This window comes from Chiloscyllium plagiosum, unplaced genomic scaffold, assembly GCF_037043375.1.
Source record: "Chiloscyllium plagiosum isolate Xiang-an unplaced genomic scaffold, Cpla_swu_hap1 HiC_scaffold_25, whole genome shotgun sequence".
Lineage (NCBI taxonomy): Eukaryota > Metazoa > Chordata > Chondrichthyes > Orectolobiformes > Hemiscylliidae > Chiloscyllium > Chiloscyllium plagiosum.
In genome coordinates this window covers 31552579-31578546 of record NW_028270163.1, presented here as the reverse complement: position 1 = coordinate 31578546, position 25968 = coordinate 31552579, and the positions used below count along the sequence as shown (strand labels likewise).

Sequence of the window (25968 nt, the reverse complement as noted above, 5' to 3'; positions counted from 1 at the left end):
TCAAAATTTTATGTTTTGCTTCTACAGCACTGTGACCACACATTATTGAAACATGTTGACAACATGATATAGATGCTGAATCTGTGGGTACTAAACCAGAAATTCAATTAACAAGACTAAGGCAGTTTAAAAATATCGCCTGCAGTTTGCTCTTGGTGTTACATGTGTAGGTTATAGGTCTTCATCCCTTCAATGCAACCTAATACCAACTCAAACCACCACCATCTTTGCCGTATACCCTCAAAGCCAAGCCATTCATTATTCACCATGAGAAAATCTCAAAACCAATCTTGAGCAATATTCTAGCTGTGCGCCCTCTCTGGCATACTGACATCCTTCACAGCACTGACTTCCAGTTTCAGAGTCACTGCCCCACACGGACCTCACAAGTCTGTGCAGAAGAAGACAAAGTTAGCAGGTATATAGATGTTGAGATGAAATATAGTTCTAAATATCTACTATAGCCTTTATTATTCTAAAACATTCTCATTCACGACAGCCCATTTATAACATGTAAATATCACAAATAATTAATCCCTTTATGAAATCAAACATTTGAATTCATTACCTCATATCAAGACAGATATCCCAGTAAACTATTTAAGCTAACACATTCTGAATTTACAACCTCTGACTGAGATAATGATAGATTGTGGAATGCAATCAAGAATTACTAATGACCTTGGGGTAATGTTAAAAGCAGCTTTGTAATTGCAAGAACAGATTTTTTAAAACATTCATTGACACAGGCAGCCTTTTTTTCAATAAAACTAAAGGGTTATACTTTTAAATACCTTGACAGCTTGACTTTCTTTTGACTAATATTGACAGAGTCAGTCATTTGTAAAATAAAATGAAGTAGTGAGGACTTAAATAACTTCCAGCTAGACCCTATATGCCCTCAAAATCTTTAAGGTCTGTGCTAAAAATGAGCCATTCCCACACAATGGGTTAAGATACTTGCTACAACAAATAATGGGTCAGTTTGAACTCACCACTAAGTACAAATGGTCCTTCTGAGAGTAAGCTTTCTCCCTGGGTAAGCCACAACCCATTCCCTTTCCCCTCAAAGTGAAATGAGATCCCTCAGATATGGAGAAAGTGAGGACTGCAGATGCTGGAGATCAGAACTGAAAATGTGTTGCTGGAAAAGCGTAGCAGGTCAGGCAGCATCCAAGGAACAGGAGAATTGACGTTTCGGGCATGAGCCCTTCCTGAAGAAGGGCTCATGTCTGAAACGTCAATTGTCCTGCCTGACCTGCTGCGCTTTTCCAGCAACACATTTTCAGCTCCCTCAGACATGGAGACAAGAATTCCATATCCAGGTCTCCATGATTTCATCGAAATCTAGGTCCAAGTACTTTGTTAGCCTGAAGACAACATTTCAGAAATGATATCATAAAAATGAAACTATTTAAAAGAAACCTGTACAATATTTCTAAAAAGTTCAGAATTGTGAAGGAGATTTAAGACTGATATCAAAAGATTTTCTTTACATAGAGAGTAGTTACCAGTTGCTAGGGAACAGGATTCATAAAAATACAGTTAGATATTTTAGGAATATGGGAAGACTAAGTATTTTGGAAGGTGATCAAATTCGATGAAGAGCTTCATCAAATCCAACCATCTGAAAAATGACAGGCTTATGTTCTCATAGTTTCACCCATTATCAACAACGATTACCATATAAATCCATGTAAACTGGTGGAATGAATAGGCAATTGTAATAGAATGATGAAACTACTCATAGAATGTTTCAATTATTTTGCTAGTAGAGTTGTGTTGAAGGTAACCAGAGACTTACATTTACAACAGGAATCAATCCAATACCCTTTCCTGACGATAAGCAGTGATCACCCATATGTACTAACAATACTTAGAGCAAAGGCAGATTTGTATTTGTATATTATAACCTCTTAGTGGAAGAATTACACCAAAAGGCAAGGGCCCTTGTAGCACAGAGGTCATGTTCCTATCTCTGAGCTAGAAAGTTCACACTGAAGTCTCACTTGCTCCAAAAGTGTGTCATAACATGTTTGAACAGGTTGATTAAAAATATCTACTTTTTAAAACATTTCAAAATATACTTTATTCATAAAACATCTCTGTATGCATATATTGTCACAAAAGCAATTTGGTTCTGTATAGTTGCATGTAAAGTAAATAAACAAAATACTAGATATTGACTCTATCAAAAAAAACTAAAGACCTCTCTTACACATACAGTACCAAGAGGCCAGCTTTGCTACTAGCAGTAGCCAATCATCAAGAGGAACAACAGCAACAGGAGATACTCTGCATACTCAGTCCTTTAAGCTTGTGGTGTTTCCTCTGGTCACAAATAAGTGGCACTCACCTTCATCTGTTCTGACAATTTTAAGCACTTTTTTTTATCACATTTCTGAAAGTTGCTGTTGAATTGATAGTAGCATCAGTCTGTAGAAATAGACACAGCCGAGCTGATCTCATTTTCCTGCCAATAGCCTGTCAGCAGTTTTCCTTCTGGTAATTAGATACCAGTCAAAGTTAAATGTTGGCATACCTTGTGGTTCCTTTTGGCACATTATGAGTTGTTCTGGAATAAACATTTAGTTTCTTTCCAGAATGATAACCCTGTGAGATTGAATTATGTAGGTGTGTGACTGGCTGCAGATGCAGGGAGCTGGACTTCTTTCTCTCTGCTTGGGAAATTCAATACAAATGACAGAGATATCCAGTCTCAGAGTGCTGGAGCTACAGATTCTGAAATTGGCAGCACAGAGATGAATCTCAGAACTAAAAAATATTGTTGTAAGACTGATAACTCTGGAACTAAGCATCATGTGGATATTTTAAGAATCTTATGTAAAGCTGATACTTGCCACCAATGTCTTCACTTAAATACAGCGCATAATTTAAATAGAGCTAGGCAGGTGGGCTGTTCTGAAAACGTCACATTTGGATTCCTGCGCTTCTGCCATTAAGTGCATTCCGAATGAAAAGGAGAGAATTGAATTAGTCTAAGTGATTAACCATACAGGGATATTATGACTCAGATGGGAGCAGATTGACTACAGTGTTCTCTTCACCTAACGACTGTGCCAGCATTTTAAACACCATGGAGTCACCACTGATCGTGTTGATTAATTTAAAGCTGTTAGACAGAGGACATTCTGCAACCATCATTTACAGCTGCTGTCACTCCAGATTCCTGCCACACATCTGCCTCCAGCTCAATTAGTCATCTGTCAGCAAAGAGAAGTACATTTTTCTCCAAGATCTGAAACGTTCATTTTTCAACATTCTCCTGCTAAAGACAACCTTTAAGATCACTTAATTATTTTGTGTTGCAGCAGTGGCTGGTTAAATGGCTGCTGCTTCACACATGAAAGCAAAAGGAAAAATATCACAGCTTTCACCCACTTTCTTAAAACTATAGTGTGTCCTCTTGGAGCTACAATACTACTGGCTGATGTTCATAATAAATTCAAACTTTAAAAATTGGTTAATGGAATTTATTGAGCTGCATTTCATTCAAAATAAGCATTGTTATTTGTTAGGGAAAGTAAAAGTATTAAGTCTGTGTGGGTAAAAACTAACCAAGAGCTAAATTTGATAAACCTTGGGAGGAAAAGCATTGAAATAAACTCCTTGAGATTTCTGAGGCAGGGTCATCAGATACGAAATGTTAACCTGATCTCTTTTCACAGATGCTGCCGGACCTGCTGAGCTTTTCCAGCAACTTCTGTTTTTATTTCTCACTGGTCTCTGCCAATGCATACATGAGATAAGGTAAAGTTAAATAGTGCTCCTACTGACTGCTTGCAATGATCAATTTCAAAACCTTGTATTATTGATAGCGACCTCTTCAAAGAACAGGGCACAATTGACTGTATACATACTTAGAAACTTATAACCCAAACATGGGAGCATATATATGAGTCCTCAACATAAAAGTAGTAATATTTCATTAAATATTATACTGTCCCTACCTGAAAGCAATGCACTTTGCCTGCATTAAATATTTGATATTTTTAAAGATAAAAAATAAAAGATGACTGGTACCTTAAAGATGCAGGTTACATGGTGAGTACAGAATAGATGCAAATACATGCACAGTGCATTTGGAATACTGAAGCTATATTGCAAATATTTGGATCACGTCAGTGTCAAGTACTAAGAAATGGGATTAGAACAATTAAGTACTTGTTTTTGACCAGCACAGACTTGATGGGCCAAAGTGCCTTTTTCTGTGCTGTCGACTCAGTGACTCGATAACCTACCATACGATCAGGTTGGAAACATTACAATTCTATGCTGCATGATATGAGAATGAACCAAGAGCTCATCAAGAAGATCAGTGATGGAAAATCTGGCAAGGTATGAGAACAAAGGAACAGCATTAAGCAACAGAAGACAAAACACTAACTGGGTAGACAGATTGATGTTTCATTGCACAGTTGTCTCATTTCTACCCAGCTCTATGATATGACACTTGTGCTTTATTGTATAGGTGCTTTATCTTTCTTATTTTATTTTGTCAGAACAGATGTTTGCGTGGAACTGAGTAATGTGGACTATGGCGAATGTGTGACAGAATTGTTTGAGAAATCCAACCAGGTGCATCTTCATGTTGAGATCACCTCACCCAATTTTTAATGCTTTCCAAAAGTGACATGAGTTATCAATTGACAGCAATACATGTTTGTAAAGATTCTTGTTAATAGCGCAACTCAGCTCATTAATATTCCAATTGTGACCATACCAAACTTACCCAATAAACTAGACATTGGGGAAACCTGAGATGGAAGCCAGAGTAGGTGCTTGGTGAGTTGGGTTTGCTGGTTATTCCAAATGACTTCTATGTTGGAATCCAAGCACAACAGCTCAGAGCACACTCCATGGGTAGTAGCCACATGCACCCCATGTCATGGACATAGAGATTGGCACATGCCAGATGCCAAAGAATCCTCATAATATATCTCTGATCAACTTACAGGACATTTTTCCACATCAATGTGACCCTAACCCTATTGCTGCACTTTGCCTCCACTGACAACTGCCATGTATCACCTTGCTTTGCATTTATACACTTTGCCCCCGCGCCAGAAATATCTGGTTTATTTTACTTCTGACTTGCCATGCTACTTACTGCAGACACAAAGCCAGGAGGTTTGTCCTAATAGTCAGCAGGTGCCAGTCAAGAGGTCTAGCCTTTTCGCAGGGGTTCTTGGCACAGTAACGTAAGGATGATCTCTGATATCAGTCCAGGGCCTACTTAGGGTGGTAAGAGTCAGGATTCTCTTCTTATAAGGAATGACAATCTAAATGATGGGCAACACACATCACCCATCTTGAATCTTTTTGCCTATCTCTGGGCTGTTTTCCTCCCAGATGAGAGAGATGCATGTATTCCAGAAGATCAAAGTGGGTGGCACAGCTATTAATGTTAGTGCGGGTAAGGATGTGTCCCCAGTTAATGTGTAGGTAGCATAGAGGGTATGCACAGTTCACTGTGTCACAGGTTGGGGTGGGTGAAGGTGATTGGAGAAGATGTTGTAGACCATAGCGTAAGTGGTAAAACATGAGCCTTAATGGCAAGTGAGGCCCCTGGCTGAGATAGAGTGAGTGTGAGGTATCAAAAGAAAGATGGTGGCACATGTTGATGGAAGGAAGTAAGTCATTAAACTTATTCCTACACTGCTGGGCATTTCTCCAAATGGCTGAGACTTCTTTAACCCAAGTGGCAACTAGACAGACATAGTCTGATGTTGAGGCCTCCACTACTGTTCTTGAGGGAGGAGGTAGTCCCATATTTGGTGGTGGTGGGGGTTTACCTAGCCCCATATTTGCACCACTCTGTCCAGCAGGACCTCCAGCATCATGCCAACAAAGCAGGGCACCAAATCCCCCTGCCCTTCATGTCCAGGGTAAATGTCAAGACCATGCAGGACATCTCTGGGCTGACAATGATTGGTCAAATGTACAATACCTTGTTAAATATTGTACCTGAGCCCAGGGTTCCAGTGACTTCTGACTGTCCGGTGAGTGGTGAGCTGTTCCAAAAATGGCTCATTTTAAGAAGATGGGTCAGAAATCAAATATAATACATGCCATAGTGAACTTGCTTGGTTCAACTTGATTTTACGTAACTTATACTTAGCCAAAACACTGTACATTTCAGCCCTATCACTTTAAAGCTGAACTGACTTAGCCTTCTGCAGACAAACATATATTCATTTTATTGTTTTCAATCAATAGTGCTAACTGTGTCATGTAGTCTAAGTAGTCTAACATTTTGCACTGCTGGTATGCCAGACTGCTTCTCTACGTGATCTAAATCAAAGTGCTACCTTAGTTGGACGAACGAAAGTGGCAACTGATCAGTTTTATGGTCTTTATCAGACTGTAGCTTATTCTAAATGCAGTCACATCAGTTACATGGGGATTTTATTGTAGAACCTCCACAAAGTGCTTATTGATTCAGGATATGTTCCTCTATTTCTGTATACACATCATTGATTGCAGGCACAACTTCAAGAGGTTTTGTGACCTGATGGCATAACAGAGCAGATATGAATTCTTAGAACACTTTAACTAAGGATTTCTCTCCATATTCTTCAAGCAACTTGAATCTGGCCAAACGCAAATTGTCCACACCATCTTCTAATCTCTGAACACCAGCTACATAGAGGTAGCTCACTGCAAATACTGCTTGCATTAGTAAAAGACCATTAGCAGAAACATACCCTACAAGGTCAATAACCTGAAAGATTGGAAGATCAGATAGACCATACACCCTGGAAATGTTCATTCTTGTCATCACCCACCATTCCTGCCCTGTTGACACCAATGCTCTTTGTTTCATGTAGTATTTTCTCAATGTCAGAAGGTGGTTATATTGGATCTACTGTCTAGTACAGTGTGAGTGCTGTCTGTTGGAGCTATGGTAAGCAGAACTCGGCTGCTGAATGGATATCACTCATCCATCTGGGTGTTGTATTCTGAACTCTGAACTATTAACTCCAATGAATAATCAGTCTGCATTGACACAGCAATGTATCACGTCAGACTTCACAGAATACATGATAAATATGACACATCCAACCTACTTTTCACCACCTTCTCCAATCGCATTAACCATATCACCTTCTGCTGCTTTCTCTCGCACAGATCCAAGCTTCTAAGATTTTATTTTACTTGTCACAGTTCTGTTTCACCTGTCATTTATCACATTCATTCCCTACACAAAAAGGGGAATTGTTTGAATTCATTCATATTTTTGAGCTGATACATAATTGACAATTTTGCATTAGAGATTAGAAGGAGAAATTACTTTATTAAATTGTACGCGGATCTAAGGGAACTTGACAACGTAGGTGTAGCAAGGCTGTTTTCCCTGGTGGGAGAGTCCAGGATCAAACAGCATGACCTCAGAAAAAGGGGTCGCCCATTTAGGACAGAGATGAGGAGAAATTCCTTCTCTAAGAGGATAGCTAATATGTGGAATTCTTTCCTGCAGAGGACTATTGAGGTTGGGTTGTTACGTAGCCTCAATGTTGGAATCAGCAAATTATTTAACAGTAAGGGAATCAAGGGTCATGGAGAGAGAGGAAGAAAGCGGAGTTGAGGATTATCAGATCAGCCATGATCTTTTTGAATAGCAGAGCAGACTCAATGGGTTAAATGACCTACTTCAGCTTCTCCAGATTGTAGTCTTATTCGTTCCTGTTAACAATGTCATCATTTACCACAGGGTCAAATGGCAGGTTTCATTTCATTTCCTTTTATAATTTATGACCATCAGTCAATGTTATATCCAAGCTTGTCCTTAATGTTGCTTTGTAACCCTAATTTAGAGGATAATCCTGCCTTAAGACATTCAGCATTTGCAACCCAATCTCCACCAGCTGCATTCCATAACTTACCTGTTGCCAAGTGAATTTCCAGGTTCATAGCTTCTGCATTACTTTAATTGTTAAGTCAGTAGATCTAAATCCATGCTCCTTCTTTGCTTTACTTTATTAATAAAAGTGTAAATAAAACAATGAGATTTTCTAATAACCATAAAATATGAGAATTCCACTTTGAGAAATTCAACATCAGAAAAGGTGTACCTGTCTCTGGCAGATCCCACAGATGATGAAAATTAAAATTGCAGCATTTATAGAGATTAACTAGCAATTGGGAATTTACTGTGAAACATGAAAAAAAAGATTTATTTGAGGTGAGACATAATTGATCAGTTTTTTTTTCTTTTATACTCGAGTTGATGGCAGGAAGCGGGTTCCATTTTGAACAAAAAAAGCTGTGAATGCTTTACAACCAGGAAGGATATTATATGTTGTATCACCTTGACAATTTTGGAAAATATTCCTGAAGCATTTATCAGCATTATTTTATGAGAAGCTGTTGTTGGGTTATAGTAAGAGATGACTGAAAAACAGCAGGCACTGTAAAGTATGGCAATTAGTTCAAAAATCTTCTAGCTTTGTAAATAAAAGAGGTGTAGTTGTGTAATCAGCTAAGTGTATGAATAATTCAGATTTATTATAAATATTAATTAAATCAAATTATATATTTATTGCACATCAGAGACTATAATTTACAGAAGGTAAACTAAAACCTATTTAAAAATTTCACAAGCACCTCAAAACTGGTGGCTTATTTTCATTAAACCACCAGCTTTTCCCCAAGGTATTTGCACAAACATCCTGAAAGTGAAGCAATATTATTAATTTAGAATTAATTCAAAAACAGAAAGTTACATAGATATTGCCATAACCTGCTGCATGTTTCCAGAATGTTCTGATTTTATTGTTAATTTGGGTAATCATTTTTTTCAGATGCACTTTGCATCCTGGTTATGAAATGACACGTGTGTTGGTGCCATGTATTGTGATTTTCAATTGCAGCATTTAGTTCCTGAAACAGAAGTCACCACACTGGGTATAGAACTGGTGGGAGTTCCATATCACTTTTGTCTCAGAGATCGGAGTCTATTTATCTGCAATCAGGTCCTTATCTTGCTTAAATCATAAGACCATATGACATATGAGCAAAATTAGGCCATTCGGTCCAGCAAATCTGCTCTACCATTCTATCATGGCTGATATGTTTTCTCATTTGTTTCCCCATTCTCCTGCCTTCTACCAATAACCATTGATCCTCTTCCTAATCAAGAAACTATCTCTGTCTTAAATACACTCAATGGCTTGGCCTCCACAGCCTTCAGCGGCAATGATTTTCACAGGTTATCCACCCATTGACTGAAGAAATTTCTCTTCATCTCATTTCAAAAGGAACATCCATTCACTCTAAAGCTGTTCCTTTTGGTCCTAGTCTCTCCTCCTATTGGAAACATTTTCTCCACATCCACTCTATCCAGGCCTCTCAGTATTCTGTAAGTTTCAGTGAGATACTCGCTTAGCCTCCTAAACTCCATCATGTACAGACTCAGAATCTTCAACCTTCCTCAAACGATAAGCTTTTCACCTCCAAGATCTTTTTGGTAAATCTCCTCTGAATCCCTCCAATTCCATCCTTCCTTAGATATTGGGCCCAAAAATGGTCACAATATTCCAAATTCAGAAGACCAGAACCCGACACAGCCTCAGCAGCACATCTTTGGTCTTGTATTCTAGCCCTCTTGAAATTAATGCTAATATTGCATATTTGCCTTCCTAACTGCCAACTGAACTGACAAGACTTGTTTTTAAGGTAAGAGGCAGGAGATTCAGACAGGAATTGGGAACAAATGTTTTAACTTGGTGGATGGTGGGAATGTGAAATGCACTGCCTGGAAAGGTAGTGGAAGCCAGAAACTTTATAACCTTTAAAAAATACTTAGATGAGCACTTCAAATATCATGACATTCAAGTGCAAGAAATTGGGATTATTGTGCCATTAGTGGTAATTATTTTTGGTGAAGACTCTATGGGCTGAAGGACCTTGTCTTCCCTGTATGAATCTATGAACCTGTGTGTTAACCTTAACAGAATCCTAAGCCAAGGCTCTCAAGTTCCTATATGGTTCAGATTTTGGAAGCATTTCGCTATTTACAAAATAATCTCCATGTCCATTCTTCCTACCAAAGCCAATCACCGCACACTTTCTCACATTCTTTCCATTTGTGACTTCTTTGTCTGCTCTCCTAGCCTATCCAAATCCTTCTACAGCCTCCCCACTTCCTCAACACTATTTGTTCCTCCAACGATCTTTGTGTCATCTGCAAACTTAGCAACGATGCCCTCATTCCCTTCCTCCAGATGAGTAATATATAACATGAATAGTTGTGGTCCTGACACCAACCCCTGTGGAACTCCACTAGTCATCAGCCTGCAAAAGTCCCCTTTATCCTCACTCTTTGCCTTCTACCAATCTGCCAAACCTCTATCCATGCCACTACCTTGCCATAACGCCATGGACAGCCTCCTTCGCAGCACTTTGTCAAAGGCCTGCTGAAAATCCAAATCCAAATGTACTGGCTTTCCTTTGTCTAACTTGTTTGTTACATCTTCAAAGAATTCTAACAGACTTGTCAGAAATGACCACCCCTTGACAAAGCTATGCTGACCCAACTCTATTTTACCATACACTTCCAAGTACTGTACTCACAATCTTATCCTTAATAGTGGGCATGCTAACTCGTCTATGGTTTCTTGACTTCTGCCTCCTTCCCTTCTTAAAAGGAGAGTAACATCAGCAATTTTTCAGTCTTCTGGGACTGTCCCTGACTCCAGTGATTTCTGAAAGATTACCACCAATGCCTCCACAATCTCCTCAGAACACTGGGGTATAGTCCATCTGATCTGGGTGATGTATCCATTTTCACACCATTCAGCTTGCCCAGCACATTCTCCTTAGTGAAAGCTGATGGCCGCTTCACTCACCTCTGCTCCTGACTATCTTAAAGTTCTGATTTGCTGCAGGTGACTTCCACTGTGAAAACTAATGCAAAGTACCAATTCAGTTCTTCTTTGTTTCCCATTCCTACTTGTCCACCTTCATTTTTCATCATTTCAAAGTCCATTCTTACCCTGTCTTACCTTTTATACGTCTAAAAAACACTATTGCAATCTTCTTTTTTATTACTAGTTATCTTACCCTCATATTTAAATTTGTCACTCATTATTGCTTTTATAGTTATTCTCTACTAGTTTTTAAAGGCTACCCAGTCTTCTAGCTTCCCACTAAACTTTGTCACATTGCATGTTTTTATGATTTAATGCTGTCCGTGACTTCCATTGTCAGCCATGATTGCCTCATCCTCCCTTAGTAGGTTTCTTCTTCCTGATGTGCCTCCAGAAACTCCTACAATTCCTGCTCTACTGTCTTCTCTACTAAGGTCCCCTTCCATCAACTCTGACCAGCTCCACCCTCATGTTATTGTAGTTACCTTTACTCAGTTGTCATACCATGACTTTGGATTCCAGCTTCTGCCTCTTTAACTGCAGAGTGAATTCGATTATAGTTTGGTCACTGCCACCTAGGGGTTCTTTCACCTCAAGATCCCTAATCAGGTCTGTCTCACTACACATCACCAAATCCAGAATTGGCTGTTTTCTCGTGGACTCTGTCACAAGCTGCTCCAAGAAAAAAAACTCATAGATATTACATAAATTCCTTTTCTTGAGGTCTGCCACCAATCTGATTTTTCTAGTCCACCTACATATTGAAGACCCCATGATTATTGTAATTGTACTTTCTTACGTGCTTTTTCTATTTATTTTCTTCCCCACATTCTGACTCATGCTCAGAGGCCTGTAATTAACTCCCATCAGGGTCTTTTTCTTTGTAGTTCTTCAATTCTACCCACACGGGTCCTACTCCTTCCAACTCAATATCTCTTCTTGCTACCAATTTCACTTCATTTCTTACTAACAAGGCAACATTTGCCTGTCCTTTTGATAGGACATGTATACTTGGACATTTAGTTCCCATGCCTCTCCCTTGTCTCTATGACACCCACAACATCGTATCTGCAAATTTCAATGCGTGTTGTAAGTTCATTTACCTTGTTTTGTGTATTGCATGAATATAAGTACAACACCTCCAGTCCAACATTGACTGCTGCACTTCTTATAGTTAGTCCTCCCATGCAATCAAATCAACACAAAATCTTCTCTTAAGGGCTGCCTATACTAGTCAATCAGAGGCTAGCAGCTTTTTGTTGCTGGTCATGCCTCCAGGGAAGGGTGGCTGGTTCCAGTAATGTACTGAAGCCTTCTACAGGGACCATCACTACGTCCCTGGAGACAAACTATTAGGGAAGAATGGGGTTTTCCAGTGAGGGTATGGGCAATAGGTACCCTTCCTAATGTGTGGTCCCTCCATTAGGCACTTAATCAACAATAGGGGAGGCAATGGCCTAGCGGTATTATCACTAATACAGATAAATTTTGTTAATCCAGAGATCCAGCTAATGTTCCTGGGACCGAGGTTCAAATCCTGCTATGGCAGATGGTGTAATTTGAACTCAGTAAAATCTGGAAGTAAGACTCCAATGACTAAAAATCCATTGTTGATGGTTGGAAAAACCCATCTTGTATATGAATGTCGTTTGGGGAAGGAATCTGCCATTCTTACCTGGCCTACATGTGACTCCAGACCCAAAGCAATGTGATTGACTCTCAACTGACCTCTGGGCAATTAGGGATGGGCAATAAATGCTGGCTCATCCCATGAATGATTTTTTTTAAAATAAAACAACCCAGTAGGTCACTAACAAACCATAATGGGTGCCCTTCAGAAGGCACAAGAAATTCCTTGACATCCTTCAACAAGCAGTCAAGATTGCCATGTCAGGCCCTACCTAACCCACACTAAATTTGGGCAATTTGTGTTCTTCTGCCCAACTTCACCAGTCAAAATGGCAGGGTCATTGAATACTTTTAAGGTAGAGCCAGATCGATTCTTCTCTGACAAGGCAGTCAAACATTATTAGGGTAGATGGAATGTAGAGTTGAGGCTACTACTGTGTCAACCATGATCCTTTTGAATGGTGGAATAGGCTCGAGAGGCCAAATGACCTAATTCTGCCTAATTTGCTTATACCGTACTTGGTCCGATAGGGTCTACTAAAGTCCATTTCAACTGGCAATTAGGAGCTGAAATGGGAAGTGCAGGGTCCAATGTGTATAGTTATCTAAAGAAACATTTATGATTTTACTCGAAATAGCATCAGGTCAATTCTATGCAATATCTGACACCCAAAGCATTTGCTGTCCCAATTGATTTTCTGTTTTGTTTCTGCAGTGTGGCAATGTGTGATATTGAGTGTCACTATATAATGAATAGTTGTGTGAACTTTCACTCTTTTTGCTGAGATTGTTGCAACAATGTATGTGTACACTCCAGTTCTTTTCGAAGAAAGCCACAAAAGCAGAGTTCCATCCTGTTTATATTGTGAAATTTTGGTGTTGCATACTTTTCTTCATGCGTTTAGTTGCATATAGAGCTACCCATTTGCTTTTCTAACTAACTAATATTGATGTAGAAGCTGTTCTGGCTTAATATCTATAAAATCAATGGCCTCAAGTGTAATTATTGGGAAAGGGGATGAGTAAGGAGACAGCGCAGGTTGAAGCAGAGTACTTGATGTGCAGGTAAAACATGTTATGGAAATCTTACCTTAGACTCCAAAGAAAGCATAGCTGAAAATGTGTTGCTGGAAAAGCGCAGCAGGTCAGGCAGCATCCAAGGAACAGGAGAATCGACGTTTCAGGCATAAGCCCTAAAGAAGGGCTTATGCCCGAAACGTCGATTCTCCTGTTCCTTGGATGCTGCCTGACCTGCTGCGCTTTTCCAGCAACACATTTTCAGCTCTGATCTCCAGCATTTGCAGCCCTCACTTTCCTTCCAGAGAAAGTATATCCCTGTTAGAGTGAAAGGAAAGGCTTGTAGGTAAAGGGAATGCTGGATGACTAAAGAAATTGAGGGTTTGGTTAAGAAAAAAAAGGAAGCATATGTAAGGTGTAGACAGGATAGATCGAATGAATTCTTAGAAGAATATAAAGGCAGGAGGAGTATTCTTAAGAGGGAAACGAGGAGAGCAAAAAGGGGACATGAGATAGCTTTGGCAAATAGAATTAAGGAGAATCCAAAGAGTGTTTACAATTACATTAAGGACAAAAGAGTAACTAGGGAGAGAGTAGGGCCCCTCAAAGATCAGCAAGGCGGCCTTTGTGTGGAGCTGCAGAAAATGGGGGAGATACTAAATGAGTATTTCGCATCAATATTTACTGTGGAAAAGGGTATAGAAGATATAGACTGTAGGGAAATAGATGGTGACATCTTGAAAAATGTCCATATTACAGAGGATGAAGTGCTGGATGTCTTCAAATAGGTAACGGTGAATAAATCTCCAGGACCTGATCAGGTGTACCCGAGAACTCTGTGGGAAGCTAGAGAAGTGATTGCTGGGCCTCTTGCTGAGATATTTGTATCATCGAATCACAGGTGAGGTGCCAGAAGACTGGAGGTTGGCTAACGTGGTGCCACTGTTTAAGAAGGATGGTAAGGGCAAGCCAGGTAACTATAGACCGGTGAGCCTGACGTCGGTGCTGAGCAAGTTGTTGGAGGGAATCCTAAGGGACAGGATGTACATGTATTTGGAAAGGCAAGGACTGATTAGGGATAGTCAACATGGCTTTGTGCATGGGAAATCATGTCTCACAAACTTGATTGAGTTTTTTTGAGGAAGTAGCAAAGAGGATTGATGAGGGCAGAGCGGTAGATGTGATCTACATGGACTTCAGTAAGGCGTTCGACAAGGTTCCCCATGGGAGACTGATTAGCAAGGTTAGATCTCATGGAATACAGGGAGAATTGGCGATGGTGGTTGTTTTTCAGACTGGAGGCCTGTGACCAGTGGAGTGTCACAAGGATTGGTACTGGGTCCTCTACTTTTTGTCATTTACATAAATTATTTGGATGAGAGCATAGGAGGTACAGTTAGTAAGTTTGCAGATGACACCAAAATTGGAGATGTAGTGGACAGCGAAGAGGGTTAGCTCAGATTACAATAGGATCTTGATCTTATGGGCAAATGGGCTGAGAGGTGGCAGATGGAGTTTAATTCAGATAAATGCAAGGTGCTGCATTTTGGGAAAGCAAATCTTAGCAGGACTTATACACTTGATGGTAAGGTCTTAGGGAGAGTTGATGAACAAAGAAACCTTGGACTGCAGGTTAATAGCTCCTTGAAGGTGGAGTTGCAGGTAGATAGGATAGTGAAGAAGGTGTTTTGTATGCTTTCCTTTATTGGTCAGAGTATTGAGTACAGGAGTTGGGAGGTCATGTTGCGACTGTACAGGATGCATGCAATTCTGGTCTCCTTCCTACCGGAAAGATGTTGTGAAACTTGAAAGGGTTCAGAAAAGATTTACAAGGATATTGCCAGGTTTGGAGGATTTGAGCTGTAGGGAGAGGCTGAACAGGCTGGGGCTGTTTTCCCTTTGGGCCTCAGAGGCTGAGGGGTGACCCTATAGAGGTTTACAAAATTATGAGGGACATGAATAGGGTAAATAGGCAGTCTTTTCCCTGGAGTGGAGGAGTCCAGAGCTAGAGGGCATAGGTTTAGGGTGAGAGGGGAAAGATATAAAAGAGACTTACAAGACAACCTTTTCACACAGAAGATGGTACGTGTATGGAATGAGCTGCCAGAGGAAGTGGTGGAGGCTGGTACAATTGCAACATTTAAGAAGCATTTGGAGGGTATATGAATAGGAAGGGTTTGGAAGGATATGGACCGGGTGCTGGCAGGTGGGACTATATTGGGTTGGGATACCTGGTTGACATGGACGGGTTGGACCGAAGGGTCTGTTTCCATGCTGTATTTCTCTATAACTCTAAGTGTTTAATTACATCTTCTAATTGCATTACGTTTTACTGAAAAGATGAGAAATTGTACATGGCAATTCTTCATGTTGTTGAAGTCAACAATGTGGAATTTGCTGGCCCTAAGCACCATTTATCATACAATGTAATGAAATCTATTAATATTGAAGTCAAAGCTCATGGCACTGTTATAGTAACAGCATCATTTGGCTGCAACATCTCTGAAATCATGGAATGATTGTGGTTTAAATTCTGCAACTGTATTCTGCAGCACTCTCCATTCAAAACAACATTAAGGGCACTTTACTCCATTTGGGCCAATTCTATTATCACTTATGGAGTTTTGTTTGAAAAAGATTTTCAAGAGCATTATTCAATAATATGTTGCTGTTGGCGCCATTATGATTTGGGCGACTGAAGAAATATAACACAATTAATGCCATAACAACACTCTGTGGTTCTTTCCATGATAAGTGTACAAAGATAATACACACACAATGGATTGATTTTGAAAATGATAAATTGCTTTATCCACTTGATGACCAACCAAGTCTTGTAAGCAATGCACTTTGTTGGTAATCATGACTCAGCTTGTGAAATTAATCTCAGGTTTACTGTTAAAGATTTTGAACCAGTAATGTAAAGGCTCAGTTAAATTCTAATTGCACTTGAGAGTTGGCCATGATCATTGAAGATTTGAAAATCATCAAGAACACCCAGCAGATAACGTTAAAAGGTACTTTCCAAAGGGCATACAAGACAGTTTGACCTGTGTTTGTTTCAAAGATTGGTTGTGTTATATAGACACAACTGATTATATAATGCAACCAATAGTACCTTTCACCAATAAATCCACATTGGAAAAGTATTAGACCATCCAGCCTCTTGAGCGTGCATCACATTCTAATTGATCGTAGCTAATGAGTACCTCACCTACATTTTCCTGCTTTGTTCCATATCCCTTTAAACCCCTTCCTAATGGAAATCTGACCTGTAAATACAGTTGGGCTCCTTTGATCACCACAATCATCAATGCCATTTGTTTCTCAGCAGATTTTGTCTTTGGATCAGCACTAGAGAATTCGGAGGTACAACAGTTTTACTTATGGAGATTGTCACTTATAATGCTATTGATGCAAATTCTAGACCAATGCGTCTCAGCTCTAAATTAATTAATGAGTCTTTATCTAGAGGTCTAATGGTGTATAAATGCATAAAGCAATTATTCTTGTCATCTGTAGGCCAATTTTGATTGTGTTGAAAAGTGGAAGGCAGTTTCTATTCTGATTCAGAGCAATTCAAGGGCACCAGTTCTGATCTGCTTATGGCAATGGCATTTAGTTGGAAATAGCTTTAGAAAATTTGGAGAGAAACTGAATTATAATGTTCATATCTCATTTAAAGGTGTCTTTACTTAAAGTGTACAAACCATAGGGACAATACTTTAACATGCATTGCGATTCGTACCATTTCTACGTCAACTAATTTTTATTTAATGATTACACAACAATTTTCATACGTGTTTATAGATGATACTTGACTAGATTCATTGATGCAATGTATTCTTATGTTTTCTGAGAATGTCTAACAATAAAAAATACTGCTGACCAATGCCTATTCAGATAAGACCCAGCAAAAGCATATACATGTGTGAAGATCCCAATTATTGTCATGTCCCATTTTCTGAAATGTACATCCACGGATTCAGGCACATAAAATAAATATTTTACAATAATTATTTAGATTTTGTTTTATGATGGAAATCAATGTACCAGGTATAGTGAGTTGTAGTTAAGTTACTGGACTAATAATCCAGAAATCTCGATGACTCTATGACTTGTTCAGGTAATGGCCTTAAATCACAGCATGAGAATGTGAAAACAGTTTCAAAAATAACCTGGAAGTAAAACGCTGGTATCTTTATCTCAGTAAAATGGACTAAGCAGTCCATTAATCTTTATCTTGTATCACTGGTGCCTGGTTACCCTAAAGTGAGTGGCTTAGTGAGCTACTTCAGAGGTCAATTAATAGTCAACACATATGAGACTGAAGTCATAAAAGGTCAGACTGGTACTTTTCACTAATAAATCCACATTGGAAAAGTAATTTATAAAGACCATCGATATCACATGGAAGATGGGCATTTTCCAAAATACATTATGGATGAATACAGAGACATTGGGCAAAGTGAGGCCTGGACTTAAAAAGAGACTTAAAGACTTTCAACATGAATACAGGAAAGTGGAAAGACGTGACAAACAACAGGTCACATCTGAAGGCTGCCTTGCACCAGGGAGCAGAAGAGGCTAAAGAAAGGAGACCAAGACAGAGAGTGGAAACAGATGATAGCAAAGAATAAAATGTATCAAAGCTCAGGAGTTAATACTGTATTGGCTTGACAATCTGGCCCTGAGTCTTATGTCAGCACCATCTGTGGCAAGGACTATCACTCAGAAATTGGATTGCAGCCACTCACAATGTTGCAATGTGGCAAAGAAACTGAAGTGCTTTGGCACACACACAATCATCTTTCGAGATGGGTGGTTGCCTAATGGAAAGAGATTTTATTTTAAAGCAATCTTTTGTTGTGATTCTAGCTGCAGACAACAGCTGGTGCTAAGGGTAAGGCAAAAAAAAAAAGAAATGGTGCTGTGCATATGTGTACATGGAAATGAGAATTTCACAAATTTTACAACACAGCACACATATCTGCACCTGAAGTGATTAGAATCAAGTTCTACAATAAATCCAGGATAACTCAATTGGGGAAAGTTCAGGTTATGAATTTCTTTCTGTATTATCTCCATGGTGCCTATACTTTACAATAATTTTCTTGTCAGATCTTAGAATTTGAAGCTGCTTCTAAATGGGCAATGTAATCATAATCATATGAAAATTGTAGCAGCAACGACTGGAAAAATTGACTGACTCACCTTTATAGTGATTTTATTGCAAAATACTTTTATCTTGAATGTTGAGGATAATGACATCATATTGAACTGCAATCCTATTACTGGCTTTTTTTTTGCCCAATGCATTGGCAGAGTCAACAACATAAATCTACTGTATTCACCAAGGTTCTTTGGTGATGAGCGTTCACGCATGAATTGGAACTGAGATGAGTTCTGACTAGAAAAACAAACCGAAGCCAAACCATTATCTAAGTGTTTGCAGTTTCACTTCAGGGCTACATTTAAAATGTAATGCCCAAAAATAAAAATTGCAAAATTATGCCAGAATGTACATATTTTGCTTCATTCTTTTAAATAGAGATTGTTTTCCATAGATAAGAGTTGCTTTGATTCTCTGATAAATGAATTTGAAAGCACAGCAACTCTAAATTAGAAATACCATAGAATCATTGAATGTTGCTGTGACTGTACAAAGTCTTGATTATCACTCATGATTTGTACATTTGCATCACAAAATAACATGGCATCTTGCACTTCAAATCTATTTCTTCTATCTATAACAACCTCCAAAAAAAAGGGCGATTTCCCTCTGGCTCCGCATTTTAGCAACTGAGTATAAGGTTGAGAGCAACTTTTCATCTCAAATGTTAAACCTTGTTAACTGCTCTCTTTAAAGACCATTACTTAGTCTTTTGTTATATCCTAAACTCCAGTACACATTTGATACATAATTTATCCAATAAATCTTCTAATTCATCCTAACTGGTAAGGAGACGTGAAACTGACAGTCCTTGATGTCAAGGCCACATTCAGCCACGTGTGGCATCAAGAAATCCTAGCAGAACTGAAATCACTGAGTAGCAGAGGCAAACTCTCCACTGGTTGGAGTGATACCTAACACATGGGAAGATGGTTGTGGTTGTTGGAGGTCAGTTATCTCAGCTCCAGGACATCTCTGCAGGGATTCCTCAGGGTAATATCCTATACTCAAGTATTTTCAGCTGCTTCATTGATGACCCTCCCTCCATCATAAGGTCAAAAGTGGAGATGTTTGCCGATGATTGTACAATGTTCAGTACCATTCATGACTCCGCAGATACACACCTCTCCATGCTCAAATTCAACAAGATCTGAACAACGTACAGGCTTAGACTGACAGGTGACAAGTATTCACGCTATTATATGGCAGGCAATGGCCATCTCCAATAAGAGACAATCTAATCACTGTCCCCTGACATTCAATGGTATTATCATCACTGAATCCCTCATCACATAAATATAGTGAATACAACAGCAAGTCAGATGCTATGAATATTGCAGTGAGTAACTCACCTCCTGACTTCCCAAAACCTATTCACCATCTACAAGGCACAAGTGAGGAGTGTGATGGAATACTCCCCACTTGCCTGGATGGGTGCAGCTCCAACAACACTCAAGAAGCTTGACACCATCCAGGAGAAGGTAGCCCACTTGATTGACACCACATCCACAAGCATCCATTCCCTCCTCCACTGGCAGTGAATAGCAGCAGTGTGTACTACATACAAGGTGCACTGCAGAAATTCATCAAAGATCCTCAGACAGCACCATCCAAACACATATCTACTTCCATCTTGAAGGACAAGGGCAGCAGATATATTGGAACACCACTGCCTGCAAGTTATCCTCCAAGCTGCTCACCATCCTGACTTGGAAATACATATTTGTTCCTTCACTGTCGCTGGGTCAAAGTCTTTGAATTCCCTCCGTAAGGACATTGTAGGGCAACCCAAGCTTGTGGACAGCAGTTTAAGAAGCCAGCTCACCATCATTTTCTCAAGGGCAACCAAGGATGAACAATAAATGCTGGCCAGCTAGAGATGCCAATGTCCCACAAATGAATAAAAAGAAAAATTCTTGCCATTATTTGGTTCTGTCCAACAGCTATCATTTGGATTATTTAGTCTTTTCAAAATTTCAGGGGAAAACTGATATTCACTTCAGTTGTAATTCCAATCAAATGAGAGCGTAAAAAAGTGAGCCAACCTCATTAGTTTCCCTGTCGGTAAATTGTGTTAAAATAATGCAGTCATTCTAATCCCCTGAGTGCTCACAACTGCCACAATATCTTAATGCCGTCTCACCCATGATCTGCACAAATCTAGAATGACTTGGTGTCGGTTTGCAGTCACACTCTCTTGAGGTATGTTTGATTAGTTTTGTTTTGATTAACAGCTCCTCATTAATTGGGCCTATTTTGTAAATGACCTATAATGACATCTAAATTTTTTCCCTGAGTTTTTCTGATCATCCTGGCACCAAACAAATGTGTGTCTTTTCCTGTTCAAATATGCATTCCTCTCCTTGCATCTACATTTTTATCAGTTCTTACTCCTTTGCTAAATCAGTCAATGGTTTATTGAATGTTGTTCCTTTCCCTTATAACTATCATTTTGTTCCTCAGCTTTCTGCAGCGGTACTGTCTTTTCCTGAACCCAGGAGCTGTGAATTGAACTAAGATGGACTTTGTCTTAATTTTTACCAATTTATTTTTCTTACCTATGTCTCTGTTATTACTATAGTTGCCATGGTATGGCGACTTAAATGCTCTTCACTGTCTTTTTTTGTAGAAGTACAAGTGACAATAAATTACTACTTTGTTCTATGTTATCACAACAGACAAAATAAACAACACACAGCAGTTAAGAAGAGACAATGGCTACATAAGTTCTAACAGGCATAACATTTGTCCTTACTCTCAAGTTCACCATTTCCCTTCCATGGACATTCACATCAGAAACTAAGATGGATTGAACTGATTTTTTTTCCCCAATAAGTCTGAATTAATGCAATTTAGACCAGTTCAAACTTTGCACTGATCCATAATCTTTGCAGCTAATGTACTGGGATCAGCAGGGATTTTCTTTAAACCTTTCAATTCAACTTGCATTACTTGCAATGAATGCAGCAATTTATTCCAGAAAAAAAAAACAGAGAAGTCAAACCACATCAGTTGTGAACTGGCTGGATCTGAATGAAAACCTTTTTTTCAGCCTATAAATTTCATGGTGTTTTTTCATTAGGCATGTGTAGAACAGATCTATAAATTATAATGTTGTTATTTCAAACAACTTCTCATAACAGTTCCCAAAATATCATATTTTAATTCTCACCTATCTATGACCATATATATATTATTTCTGAGTGATTCTGTTTCCATTTTAAATTCTCCTAAAGCACACAATTACATCTTTTAATATAAGTTTTAATGCTTAAGCAAGTTGGCAGTCAGCACATAATTTGCATTCTTCCTTTAATACAGGAGCCATCCAACCTGCTTTGTCCAACACATACTTTGTTTCAATAAACACATATAAACATTCAAGAATAAAAATGGCTGGTGAAACTCAGAAGGTCTAGCAGCATCTATGGGAGAAAGCAGAGTTAACATTTCCAGTCTGGTCACTCTTCATCAGAAGAGATGAACAACGTTGTTGTATTTTCAATTTTTGATTAATAGAAAAGAATTAAAGTTCAGGCTTTTCAAACACAATAGTTCAGTTAACTAGGGAAAAAAGGTTTCTGTGAGCACATCATATTCCTTACCATCTGAAATTTCCATCTATTTCTTTCTTTTTAGCAAAGATGAATTAATCTAGATTTAATCATTTACCCTGATTATAATAAATTACAAACTGGAATTTACATTGGATTTCCACCAAATCTGTATCCAATCAAAGTATTAAAATATCACTCGCTATAACAAGTAATCAATTTTATTTGCAGTTGAACACAGCAAAATAGAAGCAAAATATCAGCCACATGCTATACAGAATGCAGCAACATTAAATTAAGCAGCCAGATGTTTCCTTAGTCCCTTATACACTTTTAGAATAGAATACATGGGAGAGACTCTGTTGGGTTTTCACGCTAATTGGTCATAACATCAGAGGAACAGCTAGTGGTACAGAGACAGAAAAGCATTGACACAGCCCTTTTACTAGGGTTTTGAGATACTTCAAGTTGAAGAAATACACCTCCCACACTCTCATATTATCCTCAGGAGAGGTATATGCTCACAGTCTTTTTTAGTCTAAGCTTGGTAACAAGAAAGCAAAACCTTAAAGAAGTAAAATGCCATAGATTTTGATCCTGAGTAATGTTAATGTAGATAAAATGCTTGCTGAATACCTGTTGTGGCAATGGCCTCCTGTTTAGTTCCATCTCCTTGCTCTTCCAGCTCCTGACCTCTGCTGCTCAGTCTTGTTCTCCAGCTCCAAAAACAACCAATATAAGACTATGCAGGATTGAAATCAAACTAATATTGGGTATTCAGCGATGGTAATGCCATTGGATATCGAGAGCCAATGGTTAAATTCTCTCTTATTACAGATGGTCAATACTTGCCACATTTCAGGCTAAGCTAGATATTGTCCAGGTCTTACTGTATACAGACATGGACTGCTTCGGTCTCCAAGCAGTTGTGATGGAGGGCAGCACTTCAAAAGCTTGTGACTTCAAATAAACCTAATGTTCTATAACCTGGTGTTGTGTGACTTCTGACAGCGTACACAGGTTAATATTCAGCATCCATCAATTATCCTACAGATAAATTACTTCATTTCTTATTATCATTTAAATTATATTCATTGTAAAATAAATATTTTTAAGATTATGCAGAAGCCTTCAGTCCTCTATTCATAGCTTCTAACAAAAGCAGTTGAATGTTTAGACAACAAGTTGCATTTATATAGTACCTTTAATATAATTAAACATTTAACACACTTCACAGGAGCATTATCGCCACAATTGGACACCTTGTCACATCAATCAAATGACCAAAACTTGGTGAAGGAACTTAGTTTTAAGGAGCACCTTAAAGGAAGAAAATGAAGTAGGATGACAGAAAGGTTTGGAGATTTCTTAGCACTTATTTGCCATTGGCAGCTGAAAGCATTTCACCTTTGGTTGAGAGGTTAACGTTGAGGATGCACAAGAGCTGGAGGAACATAGATTTCTCAGAGTGATGTAGCAATGGGGAATTCACAGAGTTTGAGACCATGGAAAGATTTGAAAACAAGTATTGCTTAACTGGATGACAATATAGCTCAGTCAGCACAGAGGTGAGGTGTGTATGGGACCATTTATTAAGTGACTCTCATGTTCACAACAACATGACCTTGATTTCACATTTCCCTTCCTTGCTTGGGATAACAAACTCTGCATCTTAATCTTGAACAGGTAATGGTAAATAAGTTACATAACCCTTAATAAGTTTAACAATCTGCCAATGTGATACACAGATCCATCTTAATTTATTTTAAAAAGCCTTTCAAATATTCAATACATTCTCCTTGAGCCTCCATATGGCTGCTAGTATATTGTCAAGGGCTTCCATAGTGACTAATATTCTTCATGCATTAGAAATTTCCCCAACAATACATGCGATACATCAGCTATGTTAGAAAACAATGTGTCGTGCAAATTAAAAACAACTCCTTTGCTTTTAAATTCTATTTCACTCCTTATGATATTTTGTATCTGTATTTCAACTTTACAGATCTACAGCCCTTGAATTCCCAATCCCTTTACAAAGTCATTGAGTTTTATAGCATGGAAAGAAACCTTTCTGCCTGTCGTGTCCACGATGTTTGTCGAGCACCTATCTACTTTAGTCCCGTTTTCCAGCACTTGGCCCATATCTTGCATGGCTCTTTAAGTGATCATCTAAATGCTTCCTAAATGTTATGGTGGTTTCCACCTCTACCACCCTTTCAGGCACTGTGTTTCGGATTTCCACCACCCTGTGGGTGGATAAAAATCTTCTTTAAAATCCCCTCAAAATGTCATGCCTTTATCTTGCATCCACCTAGCTAATGGCACTTTTGCAAAGGGGAGGGTTTTCTTCCAATCTATTCTGTCAATGCTCCTCATCATTCGATGCACCTCAAAGAGCTCTGCCCTCAGCCTTCTCTGCTCTAAGGAAAACAACCTCAGCCTATCTAGTCTCACTTCATAGCTGAAATGCATAAACCCAGGCAACATCCTGGTCCAGCTCCTCGATACTCTCTCTCGAGTGCAATCACATCTTACCTCTGTATGGAGACTTGACCTGCACACAATACTCCAGCTGTGACCTAACTAATATCATATACAGGTACATTATAATCTCGTGCTCTTGTATTCAATGCCTCAACTAATAAAGACAGGTATCCTATATACTTTGCTCCAAGTTTTATTGCTCAATATATATTTCATCCTTTTGCTATTTATAACAAAATACAATCCTAGACATCCCTATTCTGTCCAGTTCATTATCTCTTGCACTTCTTTTCACAATTTTCCGAGGTGATATCTTTAGCAAACCTAAATAGCATTCATTTTATAACAATGGCCATGTAATATTGAGATTTTAACATAGCTCTCTGCGCATATGGCACTCCAAAACAAAACTTTTATGTAGGTCTATACTGTGATGTTGCTGATCTGGTATGTCATTTTGTAGCCATTTCTTTTAACACTGCATGCCTTAGATTTTGTAACGAATATTGTGCATGTGAAATCTTATGAAATACTTGAGAAAGTTTGTGCTGCAACATCCAACACATTGTTTGCCTTCTCTGCAACTTCTTGTAAAGGATTTCAGTTAAGCTAAGCATAATCTGCTCATCACTAATCTGGGCTGACTACCTGTCCATGGTCTGTGTTTTTCTCAGCCTTCACAAATATAATCATAGGTTATGGACTCCAGAAGGTTGATATTTCTTGGTTGCACCCTGAGAGACAGTCTCCCTTGTCTATTGTGTTAGGCATATCAGACAACTATCGGCACTTGACTCAAAGCAAACTATTGGGCTGCCTGTTATGTTTTACAACATTGGATAGATTCAATGGGAAGTAGTAAATTTGAAAGGCTGGGTTCGAATGGATTTGTAACAGGATATCTGAATTCAAAAGAATTTTGAGAATATTAAATTTTGTGTCGTTATATTACAAGAGAAATGTAATTCTCATTTCCCACCTCTATAACCCACCCATTCTCCATCCTCCACCTAATTGAATGTAAAAGTTACATTATCCCAATGACCATCATCTATGTATTAAAGCATTCCATTGATTTTCCACAGCATGGTTTGATGCATATCGATCAGTATCTTACAGTTAGGTAAAAGAATTCAGACACTCCCAATAATTATAAGTGGATAACAATTTTTACTGTAATTAAACACCTTCTTTGAAGACAGCTTGTCTATAGCTA

General features: G+C 38.7%; 1 protein-coding gene across 5 annotated transcripts in view; it reads right to left on the bottom strand.

Moving 5' to 3' along the window:
• The window catches only part of rbfox3a (RNA binding fox-1 homolog 3a), a 1559488-nt gene that overhangs the window by 1404835 nt on the left and 128685 nt on the right, over positions 1 to 25968 (bottom strand). The gene's annotated exons all lie outside the window — the stretch shown is intronic.